The sequence below is a fragment of the Gracilinanus agilis genome, chromosome 5 (genome assembly GCF_016433145.1).
Source record: "Gracilinanus agilis isolate LMUSP501 chromosome 5, AgileGrace, whole genome shotgun sequence".
NCBI classification, from domain to species: domain Eukaryota; kingdom Metazoa; phylum Chordata; class Mammalia; order Didelphimorphia; family Didelphidae; genus Gracilinanus; species Gracilinanus agilis.
This window is the reverse complement of record NC_058134.1, coordinates 199,888,002-199,907,907: the sequence shown is the minus strand read 5'-3', so window position 1 is coordinate 199,907,907 and position 19,906 is coordinate 199,888,002.

The following is a 19,906-nucleotide window of genomic DNA, read 5'->3' as shown; positions in this document are numbered from 1 at the left end:
AAATAATGTATATATGTTAGTCGATATGCTGTTTTTATTTTTTTTTTTAAACTCTGATGTCAAGTTTAAAATTTCATCTATCTTGTTATCTTCAGGCCAAAGTCTGATTAGTTGCCCTGCTTTCAGCATCCTAAATCTTTCTGGCAATGTTAACTCTAATAAAACAAGGGAGGAGGTAAAGGATTATACATGTGAAAAACAAGAATTTTGAAGAAATGGTTTATGATGAAGCTAGACTCAGTAGCTTCATCTAACCCTTTTGGTTTTGTCTCCCCTAGAAGTTCATTAGCATAGAAAACCTACTGATGGTTATTTGAAGAGGGAGATGGAGAATGAGGCCCCAGTGACTTAGACTTACATGATACTTTATGGTTTTTAGAAAACAGATCATTACCCCAATGATTTCAATTTGACCCTAAGTAAGACAGAAGCTTCAAATAGAGGTGCTAGCAGAAAAGGATGAGTTCAAAGACAGAATAAATGCTTATGAAATCTAAATAACTTGCTGATTGGTCTATCCCTAAAAAATCCTTAGCCCCTGGGACCTAATACCTCCTTTTGGAAAGAAAATCACTTTCCTTCTTTGATAAATGGTAAGTTTAAGGCTTTCCTTTTTCAGTAAAGTAGCCAAAGATATGAAAGAGAGGGAGATAGTTGGGGGTGGGGGGTAACAGACATAGACATAGAGTCATAGAAAGAGGTAGAATGAGATAGAGACAAATAAAGACACACAGAGAAACAAAGAATTATATATATATGTGTGTATGGTTAATCATTATTAAGCTATTTATAGCGTTAGCACATCTTTTAAGAGTCAATCGAGGGGGCAGCTCAGTGGATTGAGAGCCAGACCTAGTGACAGGAGGTCCTAGGTTCAAATCTGGCCTCAGACACTTCCCAGCTGTGTGACCCTGGGCAAGTCACTTGAACCCCATTGCCTACCCTTACCACTCTTCTGCCTTGGAGCCAATACACAGTATTGACTCCAAGACGGAAGGTAAGGGTTTAAAAAAAAAAAAGAAAGGAATGACGTTAACTACTACTTTCTGAATGCTCTTTACAGATAAAGCCAATCAAAAGGTCTCCAATTAACCAATGATTAGCATTGCCTACCCTTACCACTCTTCTGCCTTGGAGCTAATACACAGTATTGACTCCAAAATGGAAGGTAAGGGTTTAAAAAAAAAGAGTTAATTGAAATAAACAGAAGAGAGTATTGAAGTATTGTTACATATACTCACATGTACATCTTTGCAAAGGACATGTTACTACAATGTGTTGGTTTGGTCCAAGATTTCAAAGAGCAGAAAGAAAACTTCAAATTCAGTTGATCTAATCATATGATAAGTTTGAAGAATACAATACTCAGCCATTTAGGAAGGATACAGCACGATGGGCATTCTGCCATACTGTCACCCTTCTAGGGTCCCTGTCTTTGTATGGTTCAGGGGAATTAGCATATATTCCTGTTTCCAGGAAGTCAGCTCTATCCAGAAATAGTTTAACTTCTCAATAGCCCACAGCTGTTAGGGATGTGCGGCTTTATACTGAGACAGACCAAGGGAGCTAGAGTGTCTTAAAAATGCACCTATTTTGTGTGAAGTAGAACTAAGATATAATTGAATGCACCAATTGTGAGGAGATCATATAAGGCTGGTAAACCTCTGGCCCTCCCTTTCTTCCCCCTTGGATCATGTACTTTTTCCCCACTTTGGGCATGCTCAGTTAGTATTCCAGGCACGAAAGGTTCAATGGCTCTTTGCTTTCTTTAAAGTATGCTTGATATTCCCTGCCTAGCTTAAATCTAATAAATGGAGGCTTGGTGAGCTTTGTTCTTGTCATGAGAAAATGAGGGGCTGGTGTGGAGCACTGCTGAATCTTCTGGGTGACTAAGGAACTGGAAAGTGTGACGAAGCATAAGCGATTGAACTAGGACTGAGTGTGCATATAAAAAGTTCAAGTTGATTATTTCTTCATCTTTTTTCTTTTGATTGAGATTGCAGTGAACTGCCAGGTACAGAGCCTTATCTCCTCCTACTTCTTAGACACCATGTGTCCATGAACATATGGCACCTCTATTTCTTTAGTAATTATTTTTTCCTGATCCTTCCTGATTTTTTCTGAACCAAGATCTAGACTTGGAATCGACCACATTGTGACCTACTAAGTGTTGAAACATAAGAAAAGTGTATAGTGATTTGTTTCCTCAACCATCAGAGTCAGTAATTTTAGACCACTGGAGCTTCTAGCAATAGTCAGAGAGGGTCTAGCAACTGAGAAACCTGCTTGACATAGTCTTTGTTTTCATTGTTCAGTATTTTTCAGTCTTGTCTGAGTCTTCATAATCCTGTTTAGGGTTTTCTTGGCAGAGATACTGAAGTAGTTTGCTATTTCCTGTGTAATTAGAATTTTGTACCCTAGTACTCTATTTCCCAGAATCCCATTTTCATCCTTACATTAGGCTCTTACATTTTAGAGATAAAGTTTCTGTAACCCTGTCCTCTTGGGCTTTTCTCCCACTAACGTGGTCGGGAAAACTTCTCTTTACTCTTGCTCTTTTAATTTCCTCTACTTCAAGTGATTATTAATAAATCTTATAAAATATAATACTTGGAGTTATTGGATAATAATTTTAATCTTACATTCCTTTTTCAATTCATTTTACAGATGAGGAAACTGAGGCAAACAAGGTCAAATGAATTGCCTAAGGTTGCATAGCTCGTATCTAAGGCCTGATTTGAACTGTGGAAGAAGTCTTCATGACTCTAAGGTCAATGCTCTATCCACAGTGCCATCTAACTGCTCCTCAGTTTATAGGATTGATCTGTCCACCAAGATAAAATCCTGGGTACCAGCTCCACTGAGCAAAGGAATGATTTATACATCATAGTATCTTGCCCTGAAGAGAACTTGGTGAGGACTCTCTGCAGGAAGAAAAGGACTTGTAGGGCCAGGAGTCATAAGGCACTCTTTGACTGTACATGTTTACTATATGTGTGCCTCACTACCTATACACATTAAGTTTGAACCCACTCTTCTCAGATCTTCTCAGAGCTCTCCAAGGACAAGTAAACGCAGAGGAAAGAATGCATCCTCAGTTCGGGGGAATGCTTTTGTAACTTTTGTCCTTGCTATAACTTCTAAGTAAATATCACTTTGTAAAAACTAATTGGTATTGATTAGTTGATTGGTATTGAGATGAGTGCACTTGACAGGAGTTCGTGATGAATAGCATTAGGAGCCACAACCCCTCAAGGTTATCCCTTGAATCTTAGGGAAGAGTTGTCAGTTACCCTCTGAAGTCACAACCTGCTAATGCAAGTAGGAGCTCCGAAGTGATATATAATGCTAAGAACAAAGATTGGAGAATTCTTTTGGAATCAGAATCTGTTTTCATGTAAATCCATCATTCACTCTGGGTATCTTTATCTGCATGCCTGACTTCTGGGAAAAGGATTCCAGTATAACCAACTTGCATCATGTAATTGATAAACATGGTACCAGTACAAGATAATATGTCACTAATATTAATTTCTCTTTCAGAAAAAAAGTTTAAATATTTTATTCTTATTTCTTATCAGTAGTAGAGCTAGGTTAATACTCGGTACTGGTGGAATATAAGGGAAGTTATTTAACCTCCTTGGGGATCAATTTTCTCATCTGTAAATTGCAGAAGTTGGATTATATGGACTCTGAGGTCTCTTTCAGCTGTAGTTCTTTGATCTCATAATTTAATGATCTCAAGCAACATCTCAGCAAAGTGCTGTCCAGTGGTTCTTAACTTATGGACTAGAGCTCTCTAGAGGACAATGAGACTTTTGCAAAAGGTCATCAAGTCTTTATATGCAGCAAGCATTGTCATTGTGAATTTTATTCAGCTTTGAAGTACAACACATGATCACATGATGAAGTGACTTCCACCCCACCCTCATGTTTCCATCATCCACTTGATGAATGACAGGTTTTACAAGTAGGTAACCATGAAGTGTCATGATTTTTTCTCTTTCTGGCTTTGAATACTTACATTCAGACTTGTAAAGGGCATGAAACTTTGAAAGGCTTACAATCTGAAGTAACCCATTCAAAGACTGAAAAGGGTGAAATGTGCAGCTTATTTATACTTTGGAAGAGATTTGCCTATTTTAGACTTTGATGGTTCTGTGTAAAGGAGGTAGAGAAGTATTTTTGATGCTCCTCCATTCCTTTAGGAGGTGTAAATAAGTTCCTCAACTTTATGGAACTTAAAAGATAGAATTAAAAGGGCTAGTCATTGTCTGGCTGAAGAATCATTCAAATCCATCCACATCCTGCCATGTCCAGCCAGTAGATTTAAAGAAGTCAGCTCTGAGAAGAGAGTAATCTTTGGCATTCACAAAGACAGATAGCTATGGGGAAAGGCTTCACCTATTGAGAAGGACTCATTCATCTTTTCCTTTATTCTCCTTCCAGAGTTCATGGGGGGCAGGAGTAAAGGAGTAAAGGTGTGTGGGGGTGTCTTGCCACGTATTATCTTGTTTAGATGAAGATACTATACAGAAGAGAACAAAGCTTGTGAACAGAGATAATACATCTGGTGAAGAACAAGCTCAGGGAGCCCAACAAGGCTCCAAGAAAGACACCCAGTGCCCAATGGGGAACAGAACTAGGACCTTACAATAAGAGAGAAGGTCCTGCAGTTCATCCCTTGACCATATCTCTAAGCCTTTCAACTACTAAACTCTTTGCGCATCTACTCTTCTTATTGATAATATGTGTATTTGTGAGTGAACAACAGGATTATGAGAAATATTTTGTATCTATTATTTGTTACTATGCCATTCTAGTAGATGTCTTTTCTCAAAGACAATTATATCCACTAACTGACTATTGGAGAACTACTAGTTGGGGCTCATGAGCCATAGTTTTAACCCATTTAATTTCATCAATTTCCATAAAGTTGAGAAACTTATTCATACCTACAAAAGGAAAGAAGCATAAAGAAGCAGCATAGCGTAGATTCACCCAATACTTTATCTGACAGTATTTATCCCCTAAGGGAACCAACCTGTGCAAGTGAGTTGAAAAGATTGCCTCAATAGTATTATACAACGAAGTAGGCAGCGTGAATAGTGACTTTTTATTTTATATTGTCAAAGAATCATAAAATATAAGAGCTAGGTAGAAAGGACATTAAATGCTATATAATTGAACCTATACCTGGGCAAAAATCTCTTTTATGACAGACTCAAAAAGTGATCACTCAAGTCTCTCTTTGAAGGTTAGTAAATATTGTGTAACTAGAATATGCTCCCCAAAACTCTCTTTTCCAGCTTCCCATTTTTGTTTTCATGTTATGTGCTTATGCTTTGAAGATAAACTTGTGGGTATAGCTCCACTCTCTCTCTCTCTCTCTCTCTCTCTCTCTCTCTCTCTCTCTCTCTCTCTCTGCTCCTGGGAAGGTGGTTGTGGAGGTTGGGTGAGAGCCAGGCAGGAGCATTTTACCCACATGGTTTTTTATTTAGGATTTATGCTTTGTTCTTTTGTTTCTTCTATTTAAAGTGATTAATAATAAACCTAATAAAATATAATACTTGGAGTTATTGGACATTTTAATTTAAATTTAACATTATTTAACAATCAGCTCTCAGGGAAAAAAATCTGAATCACTTTTAAGTCTAGTCTAAGCAGGATACATTAACATTTTCTCCATTACTTTAATAAGTTAGCTAATTAATAAAATAATAAATCAATACTTAATTTGTAGTGCTTTTTCAAAAGTGCAATTTCTAAAGCATAAATACACTGAAATTTTAACAACTGACTTTCAAGAGCTGATTGGAGCTGGTTTAAGGTCACATTTAGGGTAATCCATTTCTTTCTCAAACTAGATCATTCCACTTTTGGATAGATTTAATTGTTAGGAAATGTTACCTTAAAAAATAATCAAAATCTTTAGAAAAGGTCATATCATGAGCAAATTAGGGGTTCATAGAACAAATTACCTATTCGATCTATGGATTAGTGAAGAGTTCATGACAAAACAGGAGATAAAGAGGTTCACGGGGAATAAAATGAACAAATTCACTATCTAAAATTTGAAAGTTTTACAAAACCAATATCGTCAAAATTAGAAAGCAGGAAACTGGAAAAAAATTTACAAGTTTCTCTGGCAAAGGTCTCATTTCTCAAATATAGAGAGAATTGAGCCAAATTTATGAGTGCCATTTTCCAATTGATAGTTAGAGGGTATCAACAGGCAGTTTTCAAAGAAAAAAATTAAAAATATCGGTAGTGATATTAAAAAATACTCAGAGGGCTTAGAGGAAGAAAGAGATTTGGGAACTGAAAATAAAAATGAAATTACTAAGAAAAAAGTCAAAATGTGTTTCTCTACAGCTTTCGATCCTTCTGTGTGATATAAGCTAGAACTAGTTTAATTCTTGGATTTTTCCTTTGCACCTAACAGGAGTAGAATATTTAAAAATCACCTTCCTGTAAAAATATTTGACTGACTTCTGGTTATATGCCCAGTTTTGCAGAACCAAAAGTGTCAGCTAAAGCTATGAAATACCTGATCACTTTAGCCACAGCATGCATTTGTAAAAGCAGATTTTCAAAACTCTGTTGTGTGGAGATCTAACATCCCAAGGAAGTCATTTGTGGATAACTTGAAACATTTATTATATCAACCACGTTTTAGTATGAAAGCTGCAGAACAGAATCAATATTTTAATTCATTGACTAAGTATAATAAACATGAAAATATGTTTTCAAATGATCTTTCTGCCTTGTCTCTTCCTAATCTAGTCCATCCTTCACTCAGCTGTCAAAATGTCATTTCTACAGTGTAGGTCTGACTATGTTACCCCCTTTTCCCCATACCGTCATTTAACAAATTCCAGTAGCTTATTATTACAACTGGGATCATATATATATATATATATATATATATATATGTATATATATATATATTCCTTTATTTGACTTCTAAAGCCTTTCATAGCCTAATCCATTTTTCCTTTTTTAGTCTTCTTAGACCTTATTCCTCTTAATGTATTCTGGAATCTAATGACACTGGGCTTCTTAATGTAGTATTCCCAGATTATTATGATATTCTACTGATTGGTCTTCCTGTCTCTAGTCTCTCCCCACTCCAATCCATTCACTATTCATCTGTCAAAGTGATCTTTTTGAAGCACAGATCTGAGCATGCCTCTCTCTTAGTCAATAAACTTTAGTGGATCTATATTACTTCCACAATCAAATAGAAAAATCCTCAATTTGGCTTTTAGAGCCCTTCATAATCTCATCCCTTCCAATTTTCCAGTCTCCTTTCACCTTACTACATTTCATATAGAACCCTATGATCCAGTGGTACTTGGCTGTTTGCTCTTCCTTGCCCAAATCACTTGCTCCTGACTAGGCATTTTCATCTATTGCCTCCCAAGCCCATAATGAACTCATTCCTTATTGCTGCCTTTTGGCTTTCCTTAGCTTCCTTACAAGTCTCAGCTAAAATCTCATTTTCTACAGAAAGCCTTTTCTAGTCTCTTCTAATGCTAATGTCTTCTCTTTAAGATTATCTCCAATTTATCCAGTATGTATGCTTTGGGGACATAGTTGTTTACATGCCATCACCCTAATTAGAATGTGAATTCTTTTGAGAACAAGAACTTTTTTTAACTTTTTTTTTTTAACATCAGCACTTAGCACAGTGCTTGGCACATACCAAGTTCTTGATAAATATTTCTTGACCTAATTTGACACGTAGGTGCCAGCTAGGTGGCACAGTAGATAGAGTGATGGCTCAAGTCAGAAAGACTTGAGTTCAAATCTGATCTCAAACACTCACTGACTGGGTGGTCCTAGGCAAGTCACTTAACCTCTATTTACCTCAGTTCCTCATCTGTAAAATAGGGACACACTAGAGAAGGAAATGGCAAACCATTCCAGTATCTTTGCCAAGAAAATCCCATGAGCAAAAGTCCATGAAGTCATGTAGAGTCAGACACAACTGAATGACAGAACAACTTGTGATATAGGTATTACTGTTTTTCAAAAGTGTCACTAAATTCATAGTTTTTCACTTGAGGGATCTGGGGAAATTTTTCTTTAAAAAAGTAATCTCTTTAATTCTAAAAGACTGGAAATTACTGATATAGTCCATTGACTCAGTGTTGCTGCTTGGGAAAACCATCTTTCCATGAGGAATTAAACATAAGACTACTTCTATAGGTAGAGTAATTAGGGTATTTTTCTTTTATTCACCCTTTTTTCATTCATGGTCTCTAGATTCCACTATACTTCTTTCTTATCTCCACTTTGTGGAAACTCTAGTTCCCTTCAAAAGGAAATTTCTTTCATAAAGAAAGGTGGCACCTCATTTGAAGTACCATCTACATCAGGGGTCTTAACTGTTCCTGTGTCATGGATTCAAATGACAGCCTGGAGAACACTATAGACACCTCACAATAATATTTTAATTCATCAAATCCAAAAGATTATAAAGAAAGCTATTTATATACAATTTATCTATCTTTGTCTCTCTGTCTGTTTAGCTATCTAACTGTATGCTAACTTATAGGTAGTAATGAGGGATATAAGCAGCATGCCTCCTTGGAAGATTTTTGAGGGTCTCATTTGCCGCTGCTGTTCTATTACACATCCCAACTACTTTTTCTCTGCCTCTAATCCTCTGTAAAAGTCCTGCTGACCCAGGAAGACTGGTACTCCTTCTCCTAGTAAGGGACTCCAGGTATGGGAAACATAGATCAGTATGTTTGCTTGTCTCTGGATCATTATGCTCTTACTCCAAAGTAGAAATTCAGGAACAATCTCTTAAATAAAACTCTTTTTGTCTCAATTTGAAGATTTCCACAAAATGGATTAGCAACTTCCTTTCTGAAGGTGACACCTTGTACTATTGTGCTATTAGAAATGATAAGCAGGGTGGTTTCAAAAAAAGCTGGAAAGATCTACATGAATTGATGCAGAGCAAAATAAGCAGAACCAGGAGACCATTATACATAATAACAGCAATATTGTATAATGATCATTGTGAAAACTTGGTTATTCTCCATAATGCAATGATCAGGGACAATTCTTAAGGGCTTATGACAGGGAATGCTAACCTCCTCCAGAGGAAGAACTATTGGAATCAGATTGATGCAGATCAAAGCATACTATCTTTTTCCATCAGTGTATTTATGGTTTTATATGGGGTTTTGGTTTTGTATGAACATGTTTTTGCAACAATGGCCAATATGGAAGTGTGCTTTGCATGACATTACATATATGGCCTAGATCAACTTATTTATCATTTCTGAGAAGGGGGAGGGAAAGGAAGGAGGGTGGCGCTTAGGATCTTATAATTTTGGAAAATATATGTTGAAAACTATTATTACATGTAATTGGAAAAATAAAATATCTTTGAATTAAAAAAAGAAAGCTACTCCACAATGTACAAAGTACATTCAAAGACAACTATACTGACTTCTATTCTTATCTATTCCTGATTCATTTGCTTGTTAATTTTCTCCCTCTAGATTCAGACAGTCTAGTGGAGAATACAGGTTGATTATAAAGGATAGTTGTTGTTTTTTAAACAATAGAATGGGAATTCCAGAAGGAACAATGAAAAGGTAGGAAAGAGTGGTATGAAGACCAGGAAGGAAGAGGATGATAGATGAAGAAGAGGCACTGGCAAGTAGTGGCTAGAGAAGGGAAATTTGACTGGGGTCAACTCTGATGGCCACTCACACATGGCTCTCTATAGCTACTACTGTTTTTCTCAGAGATGACCATTGATTGGAGGATGATCCCAAGCTATGCCTTTTCTTATCAGAAGATATGAAACTTGAGTGAATTTCTAATACTGTTCAGAACTAATGTAAAGGTGCTATGACTGTTCAACAATCCTAAAAGTTGTTTCATATTTTAGTGTTTTAAGTATTAACTTCTTGGAAGAATATAATAGGAGTTATGGGTTACTATGTCATTTAAAAATATTTACAATTTTTTTTATAAAACTTTCAAGTTTCAATCATTTCCTTTATGTTGGAATATGTAAATAGCTTTCTAATAGCTATATACCTTGTACATTGAATCCTCTTCTATAAGGGAAGTTGTCAATCCACTTTGTGGAAACCATCAACATAAGACAAAAAAAACCCCTAAGAATTGTCCCCACATTTTCACTTTAGAGTAGGAGCAGAATGAGCCAGATACAAGGGAATAAGCTAGTCTGTGTTTACCCAAAGCTAGAGTCCCTTGCTGGAAGAAGGCATCACAGTCCTCTTGGGCCAGCAGGACTGCTACAGAAATTGGGGAGATGGAATAGAATAGTAGTGGCAAGGGAGAGTCTCAGAATCTTCTCTAGAAAAGAGAATAAAAAAGTCCATTTGATGAAATATGTTCTAGATAAGAAGTAGCCCCGAGTAACCTAGGAATGAACTGTTAGGGTATAATTTCATTTTTCACTGGTGTGGAAATATATGGGAAATTGTAGCCCTTTGTGCAGGGGCAGCTGAGATTGATTATATTACCTGTTGTTTTTTCTCCATAAAATTAACTTTGCTCTTCTGAATTAATTAAAAGTTTTGTTATTTTAATTTCTGATTGATTTCTTCATATAGAAATCACTGGATGAGGAACTGATTGAGTCAAATTTTCATAATTATAATTTCCCCAAACATCTCACATTGAATTTGGGGTAGCAAAGAGTTCAAAGTTGAAGGGGACTGATAATTGAAGAGGAAGGATGAGTTCCAGAAAGTTGAAGATCTTAAGTAACAAAACTTTCATGCAAGCAGACACAAAAGAAATACGGCTTATTATTTATTCTCTGTATAATTATTCTCTGAAGAGAATAATAATGAGGGAAGGACCAAGGGAAACATTCACACTCCAAATTGTGTGTTTGTCCCCTGCTGGTTGGTAGCAGCAGAATTAAGCCCAGTGAATTTTACAGTCCTACTTTCATATATTTGGTGGTATATAGAATATACAAGTTATTTATGTATGTTCATCAAATTTACTATCTGGCCGTTTTGGATTTTATAATCAATATAGCATTAAGATGGCATCAGAACCTTAGCATGATTTTTCAAAGAAGATTGAATAGCAAATTACTTCACTGTCATTTCTCAATAATTTGTGGGGAATGAGGTTAATTGAAATGCACAGATTTCAATAGCTAAAAGCTCCAACCTCCTTGCCAACCAATCTTTTGCCAGTACTGCTAAAAAGCAGCTAACTGACTAATCTAATTCTCACCTTCTCTCTCCAACATCCTCTGATGAAAGTGCTAATAAGAAGCAAAATGACCAAAAAGTGAGCAGCAGAAGGGAACAGGAAAATGCGAGCCCTCATCATCCACTGAACTAGAATGTCAGTCCCTGGAAAATGCCAAGTTGATTATAGTGATGGAACAACAAAGGTTTGCCTTATGCTCGTCCTTTGCAGGGCAGCTACTGGAGACTACCATTGTGCATGAGGACAAGAATACCTTGGAACAGGACAGCTAGGTAGCACAATGGATAGAGTGCCAGGTCTAGAGTCAGGAGGACCTGGGTTCAAAATTGGCTTCAGACACTTCCTAGCTCTGTGACTTTGGGCAAGTCACTTAATCCCGATTACCCAGCCCTTGCCACTCTTCTGTCTTACTAAGACAAAAAGCAAGGGTTGCTTCTTAAAGAATACCCTGGAAGATAAGGCTTTTTGGCATAACGAGTTTCTTATAGGTACATCCTGTCAATGGTAGAGGAGTCCTTACCATCTAAGAGGCTCTGTAATACCCATGAAAAATAAGAATTTTTACAGTAGTCCATCAGAATGGCCTATTGATCTGACTCAAGACACTTGGGTTGTTAGCCTTGCCTCCCCTGGTGGCTAGATGATGTGATACAACCCTTGACTAGTTGTCTGTCATCTGTGCTTCTAACTTGATAAGTTGCTTTTCCTTTTAAAGCTTCCTTTTGCTTAGCTCTAAAATATGTTGCTGGACTGTTCTGGCTTTAAGACTGGGCAAATCACATAACCTCTTTGTAACCTTATTCCTTTATCTAGATAGAGATAATAAAATCCATCTTTACCTATTAATTCACATTTAAATTGTTCCCTTCCCTGTCCAAAAGTCAGGAACTTCCTTTCTGTTTCTTTGTCTGCATTTCCATTGTCCAGCAGAGTACCTGGCAGACAGTAGACAGTTAAACGCATGTGGAATTGAATTGATTTCAGAGGTTTTCAACTTTCTCTAGGGTTCAAAGTTCAGAAAAGACAACTATATAGTGTTTTGGTGTATATCTGCATACATATGACAGAGGTGTGCTGGAGCCATCTAAAAATGGTCATGTGGAGCTGATTGATAAATATTCAGTTTGAGCATTTACCCATCAAAAGTCAGCAATTACAGATCAGGGCTTAGTTTACTGTTTTGTTCATTGTCTAGATTTAAGAAAGTGGTAATGATGTAAGTTAAACTTAAAAAGTGTATCTTCTATGCATTTTTAGGGAGGGGAGTCAGTTGTTAAATATTTACCAGCACACCTCTGAATAGAAATGTCTGTTTGCCCAGTGTTGTTATACTCTGATTTTGACCACCAGAGGTCTCTCAAATAGTAGGCTGATTTAATATCAGTGGAAATCTACTGGAAATTAAAAACAAAAAATTAATGGAAGCAAGTGCCTACAAAGTTCAAACAAAGTCTGTTACTTAGTTCATTCAGCATCTCTTTTGCTGCAAAATGTCATGCAAATCAGACCTTATTTACTGAGTACTTTGCTTCAGTAACCAAAAAAAAAAGTGCTAAGAAGAAAAATTGCTTATTTTTAGCCATATCTTTCTCTAAAAATAGAACAGCATTTCAAATAGTACATCATGTAAACTGTAAACAGTCTTATGATGTGAATGATTAAATCTGTATAGAAAAGTAATATCATTTCAGAGCTTGGCGTTGTCAAAGTTAAATATCCTCATTTCTGCAATGAATGGAGAATATGCAATTGCAGACAACCTTCAAGGACTGGAAATGCATCTTCCATAGGTTCTATGCCAGGCAGGAAACAATCAAGGTGTCCTTGTAAGGCGCACGAATGATAGTGCTGCCATCCAACAAAGGAACTTGATAACTTAGCACACATCCTGGGCATGAATCAAAAGCCTTGGCTTGTAATTCTGGTGCTGCCAATAACTTGCCCTGTGACCTTGGGCAAGTCACTTCCCATCTTTTGAATTAGTGTTCTCAGCTGCAAAATGAGAGAATCAGAGTAAGTGATCTAAAATTCCTTATAACTGATATTCTATGAATATATGATTTTATGGCTAGCCACTGTCTGGATCAACTGGTTTTTATATGCACTCTGACCAAAGCTGAGCCAAGTCAAATTGAATAAACAAAGTAATAATAATGATATAAAATGTTTCACAATAATAAATATCTTGTTTGAGCCTCATAACCATACTGAGTCAAGCACTTTTAGTAACCATACTTTTCAGATGAGGAATCTGAAGAAGATAGAGATTAAGTTACCCTGGAGTCACCTAGCAAGTAAGTGTTTCCAGTGGGATTGGAACTCAAGTTCTCCTAACACCAGCTCCAGCACTGCATCCACTATGTCACTTAGCCAGCTGCCAGCTAGCCTTTGGTGAGGATGGTGGTGAGAACACAAAAGCCGACACAACCTCCAAACCATTGCGTTTCTTTGCTTATGGGACGGCATGCCAAACACCATGCTAAGTGCCTTTTAGACTAAATTTCTCTCATCAATCTCATTTATAAGAGATGTCTTTGCTCTGGGCTACTTCAGAGAAAATAGATGCTCCCCACTAAGTGTTCAGTGGCCTGAGAGAATATAGTTAGAATGCTGGAGCCTTAAAAAAGTCATCTATTATATTCCTTTTATTTTATATTTCAGAAAACTGATGTCTAGGGAGATTAAATAATTTAGCAGAGGAAATACAACTAATAAGTGACAAGAGCCAACTTGAGAGGAAGCCACATCAACTCATTACTCGGCTTTTGCTGTTTTAACTCTTCCAAGTGGCCACTTCTTTCCATTTTCTCTTCTAACTGGCCATTACTTATATGCTCATTACTTGTAATGACCATTGCTGACATGTTCTTAATTTCAGTCATAGCTTTGCATATGACTTCTCTCTTGAAATTCATATTTCTAGGATTAGATCCTTAGCTTCTTCCTGTGGGAATTGAGTGAATCACACGAACTCCTACTTGTGACTCAGTTCTGGATCTAGCTCAGTTCTCTTTTTATTCTGTTATAAGTTTAGTCCAATTTCTGTTTAGTGAGAAGGCTTCATTCCATTATTGGAATTGTGAGTAGACTCTTTGCATTGTTTGAATCTGTATGGCCCTGGGAAGTTGAACCATCTAGACTTGTTGCTTTGAGAACCTTAACCAAAGACCTAGGTTATAACAAGAAACCCAATAGGATCCATAGACTGCTGCGTGGATTTTTCTCACAGTTATACATCTCAAGCAAACCATATGTCTTATCTGAAAATTTCTCCATGTTGATCAATCAGTTATTGTTTTTCTTTGTTCTGTTGATTGAATATAGTCACTTGTGGGAGGTGAGGCACCTGCATTTCTGATTTCAGGGAATTGTACCTCTTTACTCTCCCCCTCCCAACTTGGAAAGTTCTTATTCTTTCTTTGAATTAGTAATCAGATCACCTAATTTTATATGCTTGCTAAATAATTTTTAATTTTTGAATTAATTTTTTAATACATAAAATTCATCTCACTCTCTTCAGGGTTTGGACTAATTGGGGAATCCGTTTATTATGCCCGTTTTGCTAATAAACCACATAGCTTAGATCATTTTTGCCATTATTCTCCACCACAGCCTGCTTGAACCTTCTTCTTCCCTTCTCTTTTTGTCTAAGGGTCCAACATATTGAAAAAAGAGTATGACATGTTGAAAGAAACTCCTAAGTCTAGATGTGTCAGGTGATGATGTGTGGTTGACAGAAATCTCAGCTTTAGTTACTTGGCAACTGCATCAGTTATGGCTGTCATCGCTTCTGCTTGGCCTCCTTTTGCCCATAGGTGCTTGAAATCATTAAGATAGCCATGTCTTCCTTCCTTGAAATCAGATTCCCAAAGAGCTTTAGAATAGTGAAGTCTCATCTGCTCCTCAGTTCAGACCATGTCATGTTATAATTATTCCCAATCATGTCTCATTTGGTCAGAAGAAGCACAGCTGACTAGGAAAGATTCCTCAGTGGGGGGAAAAATCTTTTACAGATGAACCATTGACCATGGAAAAGCTGGACCTGTAATGTTGGGAGAAAGAGCTCTCAGGAGGTACATGGAGCTCATGCTATAAAGGATCAGGGGAAAGAGCTGGTATCTTTAGCCTGGAAAAGAAAAGACAGAAGGTGATTACTGTCTTCAAGAGTTGTGAACACAATCCTTCATGATGAAAGTCTTTTTACCCCCTGTAGAAGAGAGGTAAGTCATTATAGAATTAATAGAATTTAGAGTTGCAAATCATCTCAGAAGTCATATAGTCTTAATCAGTGATTCCCAAAGTGGGCGCTACTGCCCTCTGTGGGTGCTGCAGCAATCCAGGAGGGTGGTGATGGCCACAGGTGCATTTATCTTTCCTATTAATTGCTATTAAAATTTAAAAAAAAATTAATTTTCAGGGGGTTAAGTAATATTTTTTTCTGGAAAGGGGGCAATAGGCCAAAAAAGTTTGGGAACCACTGGTCTTAATCACAGCTCAAAAGGATCTCTACTAAAACTTATCTAGGAGGGGATCATCTAATCTCCTTTTGAATCCTTCTAGTGAAAAAGGTCTTGAAGGAAGCCCATTTCACTTTCAGATCATTCTAAGGACACACTGTTCCTGATATCAAAGCAAAATTTGCTCTCCTTCAGGCCCAGAAAACAATTCTAATCCATCGTTCACATGATAGCTGTTTAAATAAATGAATGTTTCCCTTCTCCCTCTTTCCACCACTCATCCTCTTCCCCAGGCTAAACATGCATGCCTAGTTCCATGAACTGATCCTCATATATACAATAGACTAGATGGTCTTCACCATCCTAGTTGTCCTACTTTGGATACTCTCCAGTATATCAATTGATTTCCTAAACTGTGGTTCCAGGAAATAAACACAGCACTTCATTTATGATCTGCCTGAGGCAGATGGACTATCACATTATTATTTCTGGAAGTTATGCCTTTCAATATAGACCAAGATCATATGTGATTATTTGGTTTGCTACATCACATTTCAAACTTGTATTGATTTTGAAGTAGATGAAAACACTCACATTCTTTTTTCAGACAAACTGTTGTTTAACCATGGGTCTCCTGTCTTTTACTTGTAAAGTTATTTTTTGGATCCGAGTGTAAGCTTCACATTTATACCCACTGAATATCATCTTTTATATTCAGCCTGATGTCTTAGACTGTCAAGAACCTTTTTTTTTGGATCCTGACTTGCCAACTATTGTATTAATTACCCTTTTTTTGCATTATTGGCAAACTACATAAATATACCATATATAGCCAAAAATTTTATAAAAATGTTAAAATGCAAAGAGCCAAGCACAGAATTTGGAGGTGTTTCAGAGGATCTTTCCTCCCAGTCATTAATAACTACTCTTTGAAATCAGTAGTTGTTGAATCATTTCAGTTGTATCTGATTTCTCTTGATCTCATTTAAGTTTTCTTGGCAAAGATACTTGAGGAACTGAGGCAAAAAGGTGAAGTGACTTGCTTGGGATCACACACCTATTAAATGTCTGAGGCTGAATTTGAACTCAGTTTTTTCCTGACTCTAATCCTAATGTTCTATTCACTGTGGCACTTGGCTGCCTCTAGTACCACTATTTAGTATGATCTGGAGTGTTCTTGATGAAGTCATGATCTTTATTTTCTAGACATTCACAAACCATCTCTATTTGTCAATCAATCAATAAACATTTGTTAAACATCTACTATATGCCAGACTTGGTGCTAAATGCTGTGGGCATATAAATGCTGGAGATATAAAAAAGGGCAAAAAACAATCCTTGCCCTAAAGGAGCTTATGAGTTAATGGGGGACACAACATGCAAACAAATATGTATAAACAAGTTAGTGCCTTCCTTCTAATTTCCTGTTTTGGATATGAATATGTAAACTACATATTTTTTATGTGATAAATGAGAAACAAAAGAAGGAAGTCATGGTCTTAAGAGGGATTGAGAAAGGCTTTTTTTGCAGAAGATGGATTTTGAGATAGGATTATCAGGAAGTCAGGGAAACTGATAGGCAATGATGAGGAGGGAGGACATTCCAGACATAGAGGACAGCCAGGGAAACAGCCCAGAACTAAGAGAGAACTTACATTTAGGTGGTATAATATAGATGAATATCTGGCAAAATAATAATTCTAATGTGTCAGGTACTGTGCTAAAGACTTTACAGTAATTATATTATTTGATCCTCACAACATTCTTGAGAGGTAGATACATTATTACCCGCTTTTTACAGATGAGGAAATGGAGGAAAACTGAGGTTAAGTGATTTGCCCACGGACACCCAGGTAGTATTTGAATCTGGATTTGAACTCAATTCTTCCTTCCTGACACGAAGCTTGGTTCCCTAATTTATTGTACCACCTAGCTAATTAAAGAGACAGAGAAGGAATAGGCTGATAGATAGGAGGAAAACAAGAAGAGAGTACCATCACAAAAACCTAGAGAAAAGAGAGTATCAAGGAGGCGAAGGCATTCAATAGTGTCAAAGGCTGTGGAAAGGTCAAGAAAAATGAGAATTGAGAAATTGCTATTGGATTTGGCAATTGAGAGATCATGAATATGTGGTTGGAAATCAGTTTATGAAGGCTTAAGATAGAGTGAGAAGAGAGAAAATGGAGGGGTCTGTTGTAGATGGCCCCTTTAAAGAGTTTATCCATGAAGGGTAGAAGAATTATAGGATAACAATTAGTTAGGGTGGAAGGATTGAATGAGGAGTTTTTGAAGGCAAAGAAGATATTGGCATATTTGTAGGTAGTAAGGGATGAGCCTGTGGATAGGAAGAGAGTGAAAATAAGTGAGAGAGTATGGATGGCAGATGGACCATCTGTTGGAGACGGGATGGAATGGGATCATGTGAGCAAATAGAGGGTTGTCTTTGATAAGGAGTAAAGCTACTTCATCATGTGAGGTAGGGTGAGTTGCTCCACTGTGTAAGAGAGAAAGTCTCCTTGCTTTTCTTTGGAACAGGTACAACTTAATAGTGAAAAGTGATTTCCTCTTATGAGCTGTATCTGAAGAACTAACTAGCTTCTTTTTTGTAAAGGCAAAACTAGACCAATCCCAAATTTGCTTCCTTTACAGTGTGTGAAAAGTCTTCCCAGGATGTCGACCACTCGAGGTTTCACAACCTTTATAAAGTGCAAATACAACTACTCCAAATGAAAGAGGGGTGAAATCTTAACACCATATCATCTGTTACATGTCCTTTACATTCTGTAATTTCATCAGTTCACTAAGTGGGCCCAGTTTGATTAGGGAGTCTCATACATTTTTTGGCAGTAGATTGAATGCTGCATCTGAAGTCAGGAATAACTGAATTTAAATTCTGCCTCAGGCACAAAGTAGCTATGAGATACTATTTGTATGGCACTTAGCACACTGTCAGGTATGTAGAAGGCACTACATAGATGCTAACTATTAAAATTTATTGTTTTTTGTTATTATTGTTGTGACTGTAAAACAAACCTAGTATCATATCACATTCATGTTTTTCTTTCCTATAAGGCTAAGTTTGCCTTCTTTGATTAGGAACTCTAGTTATTCTTGCACGTTTCCTAAGTTTTGGAAAACTTTGCAATGAAGCCATTGACTTTTACTACTGCTTCCTTTCTTGGTTTTTGTCTCCTGTGCACTTCTGAGCATCATAAATGTTATCCTTCCTCCACTGTAGCTACATTCTATGGTTTCTACCTTGGTGCATGTAGACAGATCAAGAATCTAATGTTTTTATCCTTTAAATGGTGGTCTAGACATACAAATTCCATCCGTAGAGCTCATCACATTAGGCAGGTATTCCTTATCAAATCATTTTTCCCCTCTTCTTCATTCCTTGTTTTGGTGAGCAGCAGGGAGAAAAACAGTCTGTGAGCCTGATCACCTGTGGGCTATGAGGTGAAAAACATTCTTGATCAAATACAGGTTGGGCTAAATGGTATCTGAGTTATCTTCTAACAGATTCTGTGTTTAACTCTGAGCACAGTATGAGAGAGGCAAAATATATAATATGGAAATTTTTGAAATAGAAAGATGAAGAAGCTTTGGTTGTGACATTGTGACATGAATAATGTCATACATGCACATGTTGTTTTTATTTAGTATTTTCAGTCATGTGTGACTCTGTCATTCCATTTTGGGGTTTTCTTGGCAAAGATACTGGAATGCTTTGACATTTCCTCCTCCATCTCATTTTACAGATGAGGAAACTGAGGCAAATAGGATTACATAACTTACCCAGAGTCATACAGCTATAAGCATCTGAGATCAGATATGAATTCAGGAAAATGAGGTTTCCTGACTTCAGGGCCACTCTATCCACTTTGCCACCTTCCTAGATATATCTCTAAGCCCATATGCAATGTTATACTTTCCATGAAGATCCAATCTTGTTTTCCTTTTAGTGTCCTAATATTGTTACAGACTTGTAAGGAACCTCCTTAAAGGACATCCAGTTTAGCCTTTTCATCTTTTACAGATAAGGACTTAGGGAGTTTAAGTGTTTAGCCCCAGGTCATATAGATAGGAAGAATTATAGATGATGGCTGAGCTCATGTCCTTCTTTCCAATGTATCTTAGTGATGCAAAAAATGTTACATTCTACCAAAGGAGATACTCAGCAGGGATAACATGCCAGGGGCATACACAGTATCCAG